This window comes from Carassius carassius, chromosome 38 (assembly GCF_963082965.1).
Source record: "Carassius carassius chromosome 38, fCarCar2.1, whole genome shotgun sequence".
NCBI classification, from domain to species: domain Eukaryota; kingdom Metazoa; phylum Chordata; class Actinopteri; order Cypriniformes; family Cyprinidae; genus Carassius; species Carassius carassius.
Genome location: NC_081792.1, coordinates 5,268,834 through 5,283,476, shown reverse-complemented (window position 1 = coordinate 5,283,476; position 14,643 = coordinate 5,268,834).

Here is a 14,643-nt window from a genome sequence, read left to right as displayed (position 1 = left end):
ATAAATAAATAAATGGACAAAGGCGCTGATGGAGAAACAGAGTACAGAAGGATAAATACAGTGTTGATAGCATAATCTGATAGGTAGCAATATTTGTCAGAACACTGGCATTTGATGGGGCCTTTTAAAAATTTCTGGGGCGGAGCCCTGCGCTTCAGCCAATAACAGACAGGTCTGACTCATTCAAATAAAATTTCCGGTTCAGCTGCTGGGGTAGTCCATTCAAACCGCACTTTGCTTTGACTGTCAATCACCTGCGTTGTCGTTTTGAATCAGCATCATTAGCGTTTCAGTATTTTATTGAATGTGAGCTATTTTCTGATTTTAAATGACAAATTTTGTCAGCTCCTGAAATGGGTCATACCATCGATATTACACAGCAGTATAAGTAAATAGAAACTCGTTTGATAGAAAGATGGCGTTATTGCATGGATGGAGCAAGAAAAATGTAAGTGTCTAAAATACACTCACATAGTTGAATGGTAAAGATCGCCCTTGCAGTTAAACTAAATGTACAAAGCTAAAATAAACTCAACATTATCAACAACATTGAAATAAGAGCACATGCATTGTATGTGCATCTGGCTGATAGATCAACTATGATTTATCTGTCAATTAGAGACATTGAAAATCCATTTAAAATTGTGTACTTTGGATGTGTGTGCAAATGAGTGAAGAATCTAGATAGTCTATGTATGACCGCATGATTTATTCATATCTAAAAGGAAACAATGTGAACATGCAGTGCATGTTTCATTCATACTCGAAGTTGGAAGTTGGAGGGTGCTCTCGTGCAGAAAGTACTGGACTAGAAGAAGTAATAATTTATGACCTGCAGGAAATCCCTAATATGGACAAAGGCATCCCGCTATTGCTGTAGCTAAAAAAAAAAAAAAAAAAAAAAAACCAAAAAACAATTACACGTTATTTCCATTTAATAAATAATAAAGTATTCCTGACCTTAAAAGCATACTATTCCACGATTGGAATAGATTTTGGATTCCCAACCAAATTTTTCTACCGAATGTATCTCTGCAGTCCACCTTTGTTATTAGTACAAACTACACTTTCAATGTAAATTTTAACCATTCAAGTCAAGAATTACTCACGGGCTGTTTTCACTGCTGCACACACATCCTTTTGTAAGTGTTCAGTAGCCTGTTGATTTTCATTCATAGTATTCAACTAACTATGAAATATTTTTTTCTGATAAATGTGAATGATATCGAAGATATTTTATTCTTTATTTATTTATTAACATTATTTGAATCGAAATTAGTAATTGACAAATCGTTTCAATTTCAATTCAAATTTTAAACCATTTCTTCTCTTTTAAACCCCCACTTAAACTTCTTTGCTCTTGCCCTTCTTAAAAACAAACAACCACATAATTTTATACATGAATGTAGTTGTAAAAAGGATAGGTAGTATGCTTGCTTAACATAGCGGGAAACATAACAGTTTATGAGACTAATATCAAGTTTTGTTCCAAAACCACTATATAACATCAGTCTTGTTAACAGTTAGCTTCTGTGGTTCCATGTTGCTACTTACTATAATCATATAGTGTGATACAAGCTGACAATTAGTGTTGCATTGCAGTTGTGTTTATTGTCTTCCATGTTTAATCAGTCAAAGCATCTCTACCTACATGTTATTCAGCTGTAGTGATATCTGATGCATTTGTCCAAAAGGGATTTTCTGGGTCTCACTTGTAAAACAGACATTAAAGTACATGTGTGTTAGGGTTAGGGTTAACCCTGCTCCATATGTCTCACATTGTCTCATTTTGGGTAAAAATATAGACTAGTACTTTGTAACGCAGTAATTTGAGAAGTTTTTCAGCAAACTATTTTTTTACTTTTACTTGAGTCATATTATTTTTCAGTAATTTTACTTGGACTCAGGTAAATTATTCCTTAAGTAGCAATACTTTTACTTTTGTCCAATTTCTTAGCACTCTTTCCACCACTGCTAATCCCAGAACTCTCTGGAAGATTAGCTCTTGATTTCTGATCATTAAGACATATAAATAGATACCAATAAATAATAAAAATATCAATGAGAAAATAAAATCATAAGAAACAAACTACCCCGTTTGTGTTGCAGGCAGCCATCTCCCCTGTGCTCTTCAGCACGCTAAAAGAGCTTTTTCCCTAAAAGAGCATTTGCGTCTTTTTAAAACATGATCATGTGTTCTCTGTGTGACGGTCGGCCCGTGTTAATTGAATGCTTTAAACTGTAAATGTGATTTCAAATTATGCTGCACTTTATGCATTCGCCCACGGCCATTTATGTCATTTTCACTGTGTGCTGTATGTAAAATGGGTGTTACCTTGGCTTTATTTGAAAAATATGATTCCCAATGCACACAAACTTCCCAGAATACTGAGTGCCCTGTTGGTTACAGTGGTTACTTCCTTTTTAATTATATTATTATTAAATATTTATTTATTTGTGAAAAATACTTTGTCATCTAAAGTATAAGTATATTTATTTTACACATTTTTAATCCATTGTCAAATTATTAAAACTTTCTTAAATATGAGTAAAACAATTAAATAAGAGTAAAACAATACACACATATTGGCTTTACATCGGCTATCGGCCCCCTGCTTTCCAAGATATCGCCACATACCTCGGCTGTCAAAAAAAACAATATAGATCAACCACTAATTTGAACCCTCGTTCCCTGAAGGAGGGAACAGAGACATCCTGTCCCGTCACCACAGCTTCTGTACACCATTGAGCAGCCGGGTCACCAGCTCTGCTCATCACCTGAATATGCACTGCACCTGCTGCCTACTTATACTCACGCTGTGATCATCGGCAGCTGGATGCAATAATCGTATGCCAATGTGCATTGGATCTTTTAGTTTATACTCAAAGTGGATTGGTCTCTCTAAGCGAGATACCAATCCGTCAGTCATCCGAAATGATGTCTCCGTTCCCTCCTTCATGGAAAAAGGGTTACAATACGTAACCGAGACGTTCTCTCCCCACTGCTCTTCTCCCTGTACACCAACAACTGCACCTCTATATCATAGGAGATGATAGTGGACTTCAGGAGAAACCCCCCCACTCTAAGCTCCTAAAAGAGGTGTTCCAGAAGACATAGATCCTCTTCTGACTATTATAAATTCCTCATTGTCATTAGGATATGTCCCCAAACCTTCAAACTGGCTGTTATTAAGCCTCTCATCAAAAAACCACAACTTGACCCCAAAGAACTAGTTCATTATAGACCAATCTCGAATCTCCCTTTTCTGTCCAAGATACTAGAAAAGGTGGTTTCCTCACAATTATATTCCTTCTTAGAGAAAAATGGTATATGTGAGGATTTCCAGTCAGGATTTAGACCGTATCATAGTACTGAGACTGCTCTCCTTAGAGTTGCAAATGATCTGCTCTTATCATCTGATCATGGGTGTATCTCTCTATTAGTTTTATTGGATCTTAGTGCTGCGTTTGACACAATTGACACAATTTGACACAAACATTCTTTTGCATAGACTTGAACACTTTGTTGGCATTAATGGAAGTGCATTAGCATGGTTTAAATCATACTTATATGACCGCCATCAGTTCGTAGCAGTGAATGAAGATGTATCCTATCGATCACAAGTGCAGTATGGAGTACCTCAAGGCTCAGTACTAGGGCCGCTACTCTTCACGCTTAATATGTTACCCTTGGGAGATATCATCAGGAAACATGGTGTTAGCTTTCACTGTTATGCTGATGATACTCAGCTCTATATTTCTTCGCAGCCCGGTGAAACACACCAATTTGAAAAACTAATGGATTGCATAGTAAATATAAAAAACTGGATGGCGAGTAATTTCTTACTGCTAAATTATGAAAAAACAGAGGTGTTAATTATAGGACCTAAAAACTCTGCTTGTAATAACCTTGAACACTGTCTAAGACTTGATGGTTGCTCTGTCAATTCTTCGTCATCAGTTAGGAACCTAGGTGTGCTATTTGATCGCAATCTTTCCTTAGAAAGCCACGTTTCTAGCATTTGTAAAACTGCATTTTTCCATCTCAAAAATATATCTAAATTACGGCCTATGCTCTCAATGTCAAATGCAGAAATGTTAATCCATGCATTTATGACCTCAAGGTTAGATTATTGTAATACTTTATTGGGTGGTTGTTCTGCACGCTTAGTAAACAAACTACAGCTAGTCCAAAATGCAGCAGCAAGAGTTCTTACTAGAACCAGGAAGTATGACAATATTAGCCCGGTCCTGTCAACACTGCACTGGCTCCCTATCAAGCATCGCATAGATTTTAAAATATTGCTTATTACTTATAAAGCCCTGAATGGTTTAGCACCTCAGTATTTGAATGAGCTCCTTTTACATTATAATCCTCTACGTCCGCTACGTTCTCAAAACTCAGGCAATTTGATAATACCTAGAATATCAAAATCAACTGCAGGCGGCAGATCCTTTTCCTATTTGGCGCCCAAACTCTGGAATAACCTACCTAACATTGTTCGGGAGGCAGACACACTCTTGCAGTTTAAATCTAGATTAAAGACCCATCTCTTTAACCTGGCATACACATAACACATAATAATGCTTTTATTTTCCAAATCCGTTAAAGGATTTTTAGGCTGCATTAATTAGGTAAACCGGAACCGGAAACACTTCCCATAACACCCTATGTACTTGCTACATCATTAGAAGAATGGCATCTACGCTAATATGTGTCTGTTTCTCTCTTGTTCCGAGGTCAACGTGGCCACCAGATCCAGTCTGTGTCCAGATCAGAGGGTCACTGCAGTCACCCGGATCCAGTACGTATCCAGACCAGATGCTGGATCAGCACCTAGAAAGGACCTCTATATCCCTGAAAGACAGTGGAGACCAGGACAACTAGAGCCCCAGATACAGATCCCCTGTAAAGACCTTGTCTCAGAGGAGCACCAGGACAAGACCACAGGAAACAGATGATTCTTCTGCACAATCTGACTTTGTTGCAGCCTGAAATTGAACTACTGGTTTTGTCTGGTCAGAGGAGAACTGGCCCCCCAACTGAGCCTGGTTTCTCCCAAGGTTTTTTTCTCCATTCTGTCACCGATGGAGTTTCGGTTCCTTGCCGCTGTCGCCTCTGGCTTGCTTAGTTGGGGACACTTCATCTACAGCGATATCGTTGACTTGATTGCAAATAAATGCACAGACACTATTTAACTGAACAGAGATGACATAACTGAATCCAATGATGAACTGCCTTTAACTATCATTTTTGCATTATTGACACTGTTTTCCTAATGAATGTTGTTCAGTTGCTTTGACGCAATGTATTTTGTTTAAAGCGCTATATAAATAAAGGTGACATTGACATTAAAGGTGACATGGTGGATCAGCACCTAGAAAGGACCTCTGCTGCCCTGAAAGACAGCGGAGACCAGGACAACTAGAGCCCCAGATACAGATCCCCTGTAAAGACCTTGTCTCAGAGGAGCCCCAGGACAAGACCACAGGAAACAGATGATTCTTCTGCACAAACTGACTTTGCTGCAGCCTGGAATTGAACTACTGATTTCGTCTGGTCAGAGGAGAACTGGCCCCCCAAATCATCCTGGTTTCTCCCAAGGTTTTTTTCTCCATTCTGTCACAGATGGAGTTTCGGTTCCTTGCCGCTGTCACCTCTGGCTTGCTTAGCTGGGGTCACTTCATCTACAGCGATATCGTTGACTTGATTGCAAATAAATGCACAGACACTATTTAACTGAACAGAGATGACATCACTGAATTCAGTGATGAACTGCCTTTAACTATCATTTTGCATTATTGACACACTGTTTTCCTAATGAATGTTGTTCAGTTGCTTTGACGCAATGTATTTTGTTTAAAGCGCTATATAAATAAAGGTCACTTGACTTGACTTGACTGGTTGGTGATGGAACCTGGCGTGTCTGTTACAGTTCTCACATCCCCACGGCCCGCTCCTGAGAGCAAAACCCGGGAGATAAACTGGGGGCCTCTGTCGGAGACGATGTCTTCGGGAATGCCAAAGTATTTGAAGACGTGGTTGAAAATTAACTCGCCCATTTCCATGGCCTTGGGTAGATCATTCAAGGGAAGAAGACGACATGATTTAGAGAACCGGTCAACTATAACAAGGATACATGTGTTGTTATCAGAGGGAGGCAGATCCGTGATGAAGTCCACACCTAGGTGTGACCACAGGCGGTTCGGGATGGGCAGAGGGAGGAGCTTGCCTGATGGTAGGTGGCGTGGACTCTTGGAGATGGCGCAGTCTTTACATCCGTACACGTACCTTCTGATGTCCGATGCCATATTGGGCCACCAGAAGCGTTTCCTCAGCAGCGAGAGGGTTTCATTGACCCCCGGGTGACCAGTGCCAAGAGAAGTATGTGCAGAGTGGATGAGTGTAGTGCGCCCCATCCTGGGGAGCAACCCGGCAAGTGTGTTGGTGGAGGGGTTGGAGGAGGGCAGGGTTTCGTTTGACCAGGTGATAGGACTGACGATTACCTTCTCAGGAAGTATTGTTTCGGTTTCTTCCAGGCTTTCCTCAGGGGCGTGACACGGGGACAGGGCGTCGGCCTTGATGTTTTTGGCCCCTGGGCGATACGAGATGGAGAAGTTGAAGCGGGTGAAGAAACATGTCACTTCACTTCTTAGTTTGTCCCTCTTAGGGGCCAGACATGGAGGTTCCAGAGCTCCGGAGATGCACAGTAGAGGCCAAGATTCTGGGAGAGCCGTCTTTGCCGTTCAGCAGCAGTGAGTCGGAATGAGTCGACGAGCATGGGCTCGCTAGCTGGTTCTGGGCAGCTGATGGTCTATGGACGGCAGAGTGGCGAGTTGGAATACGCTTGGCCCTGGTGATCTTCAAGGCATGACTGCATATGAGTGGCGAAGCGGATGGAGAGTTGAATGAAGCGTTCGAGCCCGATGGTGTCCACGTATGCAGCTAGATGCAACCGCACTCGAGGTTCCAATCCCTGATGGTAGGTGGTCAGCAAGGCTTGCTCATTCCATCCGCTAGTGGACGCAAGAGTCCTGAACTTAAGCGCATATTCATTGACAGACATTTTCCCTTGTTTTAAATTATAAAGCTTCTCACCAATAGGAGAATCCCAAAAACTTCTCGGAAATGGTCGATGAAGCTAGAATAAGACTGGATAACAGGATTATTTTGTGTCCAAATAGAATCGGCTCACTGAAGCGCTTTACCTTGGAGTTGAGATATAAGTGCGGTTGCATCTCCAGGACCAGCAAGCATTGGAGCAGGAATCCGCTGCAATCCTCCGCCGAACCAGAGAAGGGCGATGGCTTGGCCATGGGACTGGCATGCACAGCTGGTGAGGAGGTGGTGGTGCCGGTCTTGGTCCGGTCTTCTGTTATGGTAAACCAGGACAGCAGGCTGAAATAACAGTAAACACAGTTTATTGAGGCACAAGCAGAGGAGCAGGTAGTGCACTGTGAGGTAAGCGTGCTGGAGGTAGTGGTGATGATGGGATCCGTTGGTGGAGAACTCAAGTCGCTGGAGGTAGTGGACACACACACACACGTACACGATGGAGACTTGGAGACACTGGAGTTCGCTGGAGAGAGGTAAGTAGAGAGATAGTTTAGTCTTTAAAGTAAGCATGTAGGTTAGACCTTGTTGCAAACGAGACCGGACGCTGACTGGGTGCATGTGTGTGGTATTTATGTGAAGTGATGATTGCTGGTGGATGAGGAGCAGGTGGGAGTGATTAGTACTCAGGTGAGGGAGTGCGCTGTGACTGGTTGGTGACGGAACCTGGCGTGTCTGTTACAGTAATGCTATTAGCCTAATTTTTTCACACTAATTTTATGTCTCATGTGGGGCAAGAAGTTCTTGTATGCGTTTGTTTATCTGTTGTATTGGTTGTGAAGTCAAGTGTATTTGTGGTATATGTTTTTCTGGGGCCGAAGAAGAATTTCCACAAGTGTGGACAATAAAGAATGTGACAATAGTAAACACACACCCAGAGCTATGGGCAGCCATTTTTGCTGCAGCACCAGACGCCTTACTCAGTTATGGGTAATGAGTTTGGAAGAGAGAGTACTGTCCATTCACTCCACCCCACCTAAATCTCTTTCTGGTACTGAGACTTGAATCCAAGGCCTTCAGGTTATAAGTCCAATTCTCTAACAATTAGGCCACAACTGCCCTCCATATCAAAACAAGTCATGTTTGGAGCTTGATTAATAAATGCTTTGTTTATAATGAAGAAGAAGTTTTAAGCTATGAAATTCGCATGGTGTTTTAACGGAGCAATATGTTAAAAGATCAAGGCAAATTTGATTCCTCATGTCATGAACCCCCATGAACCATACGCTGAAAATGCGCATCTAGAGTTCTTAAGAGACCGTTTGATTCTTTTGGATTCTTCTTGAATCTTTATGGTTTAAAACATCCATTCAAGAAAAACCTGATTTAAACAGGTAGTGTTCTGTGTTCCTCAAATCGGTGACACTGTCACTACAAATTGGTAAATACATTAACATTAACCCTGAGTTTATTAATGTACAGTGTGAATCATAAGTGAATGAATACCCAGAATTAATATATTAATATATATATTAATTAAGGGTATTCATTCGCTGATGATTCACATTGTCAAATACTTGTTATTAGGTTACTACTATTTCTCCTTCATTTTACATTATAACTTTATAACTGTTTTGCAGTTTTGAATGAAAAATAAACGAATTCCCAGATTTCCAAAGTGGTCTCAAACTTTTGGACCCCACTAAATCATGACAGAAGCTTTCCTGTACACATCAGCATAATTAACCAGTATTCATGTGGTATAAATATGGAATATAAGAATATATCCAATGCATACAGATCAGTTAAATAAATATATGAGGGCATAAGAACAAAGTAAGGAAAAGAACAGAGTAAGGTTCAGTGAGTTTTTAGAGAACATAAAATGGGGCCCTGTTTGGAAGCAAGTGGAGGAGAAACCGCAGAATGGAGTGAGCCTCAGGCTGAAGGAAGAAAAGAGAAAAGAGAAGTGTGTGTGTGTGTGTGTGTGTGTGTGTGTGTGTGTGTGTGTGTGTGTGTGTGTGTGTGTGTGTGTGAGAGAGAGAGAGTAGGCTTTAATCAACACCAAGTTGTCGGCAATGATATCATGACACAGTCCACACAGATTGATGTCAGGTGAAGTTGTTTGTGTGCATGTCTGTCTGTCTCAATTTAGACATCAAAATCATTTTACACACACACACACACACACACATACCAACAACTCAAGCAGACACAAAGAAGTTAAGCAGAATGTAAACGCTTACGTGTCATACTCAAAAGTCCAAAAAACATCCACACTTGGGGGCAGACACACAAAGAACACACTGTACTGCATGTAAAGTGACCTGGCAAGAACAAGAGGAGAAAATGAGATAGAAATGGACAGAGAGAAAGAGAGAGAGTCTTTTGGGTTATAAAGTTAAGCTCACATCCTAACCAATGAAAGACTGCATTCATTTTGCAGACGCCCAAATGTGAAGTCATTTATACATTTCCACTGCCATGGAAACACACACAAACCATTTAATTACTTCATGCATGTTGACAAAAGGCCATGTGCTCACACACAGTGTGAGCAAATATATGCGTGAAATGAAGGCTTAGCCCACACATACTTTCACACACAAAAATTACCTAAAAACTCTGTGATAGTGATATCAAAGGTGATTTTCTCCTGTTAGATGAATGAAAGAATTTCATACGCACCTAGGCACAGAGTATTTTGAGTAGGGAATTTTTGTTTTATATTTATATATTTCTTTTATTTGTATTTTATTCATATTTTTATTTTGTTTTATTTTTTTATTTTTTTGCTCAGCAGCATCTGAAGTTATCACAGACTGTGATGAAACACTTCCACTGTTATTAACATAACAAATCTTTTGTAAAAAAATTTATTTTATTTTATTATTATTTTGCAGAAAACTAATTAACTGCTGTGTGAGTGTTGAAAAAAATCCTGGAAGGAGGTGAAAGGTTTTACAGATGGCAATTATATGAACTAAAATATGGATAAAATATATGCATGAATTTTGAAGGGAACAGACTGTCTTGAGAAAAAAATTGATGCCATTTTCTTTTCATCTTACCTCAGTATACTGCCTTTTAAAACAGTGTTTATAAGTGCAACACTGTTTACAGTGGTAACCGGGGAACTGTGGTTACTTGACTGTAACCCTGTTCCCTGAAAAAATGTGAACAAGATGCTGCCTTTCAATAACGCTTATGAGAATATTCTTTGTTCGACCGGTTGTGAAGCACATGTGTGAAACAAGGCAAGAATTGGCTTAAATATCCTCTGTGGATTTTGTGCACTTAAGGGGTTATAAATAGGTTATAAATAGACACACCTTCAGGTTATGCCTTTGCCTGAAGAGACATCCAGGCATGCCTACAGTGCTGCACTGAGGAACAGCATCTCATTCCTGCTTTTTGAGAGAACAGGGTTACAGTCAAGTAACCACAGATGTTCCCTATCAAGAGCTACTCTTGATGCTTCTTTTCAATAACGCATATGAGAACAAAAATATACCAGCCCCACCACACTGGAAGTGTCTGGACCCAACAAGGTTGCGTAGTGTATGCGCACAAACATTGAAGAGGTCTCAGACATAATTTTGGGATGTTGACTCAAGGACATGTGAGCCCGGAATAGCATGGACCTCCAAACTCTGGAGGGTATCTGGTGGAAATTGAATCGCTGCAAGGGGACTCCTCTTGCTAAAGCCATAGAGGATGAAACCCCCCTGATTAAATGGGCCCTAACTCCTATAGGCGAAACTTGACAGTATGCCTCATATGCTAGGGCAATAGCATCCCTCATCCAATGTGACATTGTTTGTCTAATGGCAGCTGCCCCCCGGTTGCAGCCTTCATAGCATATATAAAACTGCTCCCACTTACACCACTGGCTAGTGCAGTGGACGTAAATCTGAAAAGCATGTACTGGACACAGTGAGTGAAGTTTTTCTAGCTCGGTGTCTGGTGGGCAACCTCAACCGCATAGCTACACGAATGACTCTGAGATTACCTTAGGGTTTTTTTTTTTTTTTTTTTTGCAGGAACTCCAGTATTGAAACAATTTGGCAGTGAACTTTGAAAAATGCGCCATCTGAGGGCATAAGTTCTTCTTATTGAGGGATTTCTTTTTATTGTGGCCTAATGGTTAGAGAGTCAGACTTGTAACGCAAAGGTTGCGGGTTCGAGTCTCAGCTCCAGCAGGAATTGTTGGTGGAGGGAGTAAATGACCAGTGCTCTCGTCCACCCTTAATACCACGACTGGTAAGACCCTTGAGCAAGGCACCAAACCAACCAACTCCTCCACAGCAATATGGCTGCCCACTGCTCCATGTGTGTGTTCATTGTGTGTTTGTGTGTGTGTGTTCACTACTGTGTGTATGCACTTGGATTAGTTGAATGCAGAGCACAAATTGCAAAAATGGGTCACCATACTTCACAACATGTCACTTCACTTCTTAGTTGGTCCCTCTTAGGGGCCAGACATGGAGGTTCCAGAGCTCGGGCCGGGGATGAAATACTGTCCCCTGCACCTGAGATAGGAGATATTTCCTAGCCCGAATCACCCATGAGCCGTCATGGAGGGATATTAGATCTGAGAACCACACCCTGGTCGGCCAACAGTAAGAGGCCAGACCCTTGTTGATGGACCATGGCAAGGACTCCCAGGAGCAGAGCAATCAGGGGAAATGCATAAAGACACAGTCTGGGCCACAAATAGGCCATAATGTCCAGACCCAGGTGAGCTAGAGGAGTCTGAGAGAAGTAGTGGGGACATTGTGCTGTCCACCTCGGCTTCGTAAAATCTTTCCCATATTTGACTGATTACTTCGGGGGTGGAGTTTCCATTCCCTGTGTGTCAGAGATTGTCTGGACAGCAAGTCTGCTCTCACTTTCATATGCCCTGGAATGTAAATCGCCCTGAGGGACACAAGCACAGGCCGCCTTGGCGATTTATGTAAGAGACAACCACAGTGTTGTCCACTTCAAGACAATTGATGTGCCAGTTGAGAAGGTGACCTCTCCAGATCCCTTGGGCTGGATGGCCATCTAAGACCACACCCCAGCCAGTGAGGGAAGTGTCTGTCGTTAACATCTTGCGACTACAACACATGCTTGGAGTGGGACCCAAAATCAGAAACTGGGATCTGAAGCATACAAAAAGGGTAAAAAAGCCCCCGCTACAAAACCCTTATCTGTCTCTGGGGATTGGCCCTTGGATGAAATCCCTTGGCTCCGAGCTACAACTGAAACGGTCTTGTGTGCAGGAGGCCCAAATGTATCACTGTGGATGCAGCCGCCATGAGACCTAGAACCCTTTCAAAATAATGGACAGTAACTTTCTGGCCTAGCTTGCTATTCTTTAGGGCAGTGTTCAGCAACAGGGGGCATCAAAACTGTCCTGCTCCCGCAGCCAGATTATTTTGATAGCGGCTGATCTGTCTGTCGTGTCATAATAGATCTGTCATGAAAGCAAGCAACAGTTGTTCACAATCAGAGTGGTGTGATTATGACTAGAGTGAGGAGCTGATTTTTTTAAAGTCGGAGCATCATGGTTTTCAATCGCTCCAAGAGTGCTCCACCACTGCTGCATCACTAGTACAATTCATGCCAACAGCCCGTGATATAACTGCATATTTAGCAAGAATTCACATGTTAAACATATTTGATAGAGAAGGATCACTCAAATCAGAAAGAATATTAAGATATGATGATGTCAATGGACATGAGCGGGAAGTTATAGTTCTCAAGGAATTTGTTTGTTCCTTCTAGATACTGTATATTTTTAGCTGAAAGCATGATTTAAACAAGTAATACAACACTTATTCACAAGTAATGACCCTCTCAATAATGCATTAGTGCCACTTCATCTTTATCTGATTTCGAATGAGCAGAAATCTGTAAGAAATGAAAATTTTTTGGGCCCAATGCTAAACTTACTTGCCAACCCCTGCTTTAGGGTGTTCAGAGTGGATTTGACATGTACTGGAGACAGCTGTGCCAGAATTGTGACAGTATCTTATATAACCCCCAAATATGTTGTCCTCTGCACAGGAGAGAGAATGCTTTTCTTGGCGATGAGTCTCAACCCCAGAGATTCGAGATGAGCTTGGACGACATCCCAGTGTCAAAGCACAAGCTCTTAAAACTGGGCCAAAATGGGTGGTGTTAGTGCAGTGGATAAGACACATGCCTTTGGTGTGAGAGACCCGGGTTCGAATCCACTGTGAGACACCAATGTGTCCCTGAGCAAGACACTTAACCCCTAGTTGCTCCAGAGGCGTGCGACCTCTGACATATATAGCAATTGTAAGTTGCTTTGGATAAAAGCATCAGCTAAATGAATAAATGTAAATGTAAAATCAGCAAGTCATCCATGTCATTTCAAATGTGGATTCCCTGGAGTCCCAGAGGAGCCAGTGCTGCAAATATTTGTAGATATATGTACAGGTGCTGGTGGCACCAGGTGTCTTCAATATTGAACCTTTTCACAATATTCAAATTTTCTGAGATACTGAATTTGGGATTCTCCTTAGTTGTCAGTTATTATCATCAAAATTAAAAGAATTAAACATTTCAAATATATCAGTCTGTGTGTAATGAATGAATATAAAATACAAGTTTCACTTTTTGAATGGAATTAGTGAAATAAATCAACTTTTTGATGACATTCTAATTATATGACCAGCACCTGTATATACAAGGTCTTGACTGTGGATCTGTCTCTGATGCTCATTTAGTTGTCCTGGTCTCCGCTGACATTCAGGGCTGTAGAAGTTCTCTCTAGGTGCTGATCCACCATCTAGGCTGGATATGTACCGTATTTTCGGGCTAAAAGTCGCACCTGAGTATAAGTCGCATCAGTCCAAAAATACGTCATGAGGAAAAAAACATATATAAGTCGCACTGGACTATAAGTCACATTTATTTAGAACCAAGAGAAAACATTACAGTCTACAGCCGCGAGAGGGCGCTCTATGCTGCTCAGTGGTAGACTACAGGAGCTCTGAGCAGTATAGAGCGCCCTCTCGCGGCTGTAGACGGTAATGTTTTCTCTTGGTTCATGTCTCTTAGTTCATTTCTCTTGGTTCATGTCAAATTAATTTTAATAAATAAGTCGCACCTGACTATAAGTCGCAGGACCAGCCAAACTATGAAAAAAAGTGCGACTTATAGTCCGGAAAATACGGTACTGGATCCGGGTGACTGCAGTGACCACCTGATCTTGATAAAGACTGGATCTGGTGGCTATGGTGACCTCGGAATATGAGAGAAACAGACTAATATTAGCATAGATGTCATTCTTCTAACAATGTAGCAAGTGCATCATGTGTTATGGGAAGTGTTCCTGCTTCCGGTTTTCGAATTAATGCGGCCTAAAAATCCATTAACAGATTTGAATATTAGAAATGTGATAAGCCTCTTTCACACTGTGATTCATTCTGGAAAATACACGGGTAATGTGTCCCGTCAATTGTTCCTGGGTCACTAGATTTTGCTCCATTTACACTGCCAGTGATTTCCCGGAATATGTGCTTGTGTTCAAACACGACCCATTTTTTTTTACAGCACAAACAGTGAAACACTGA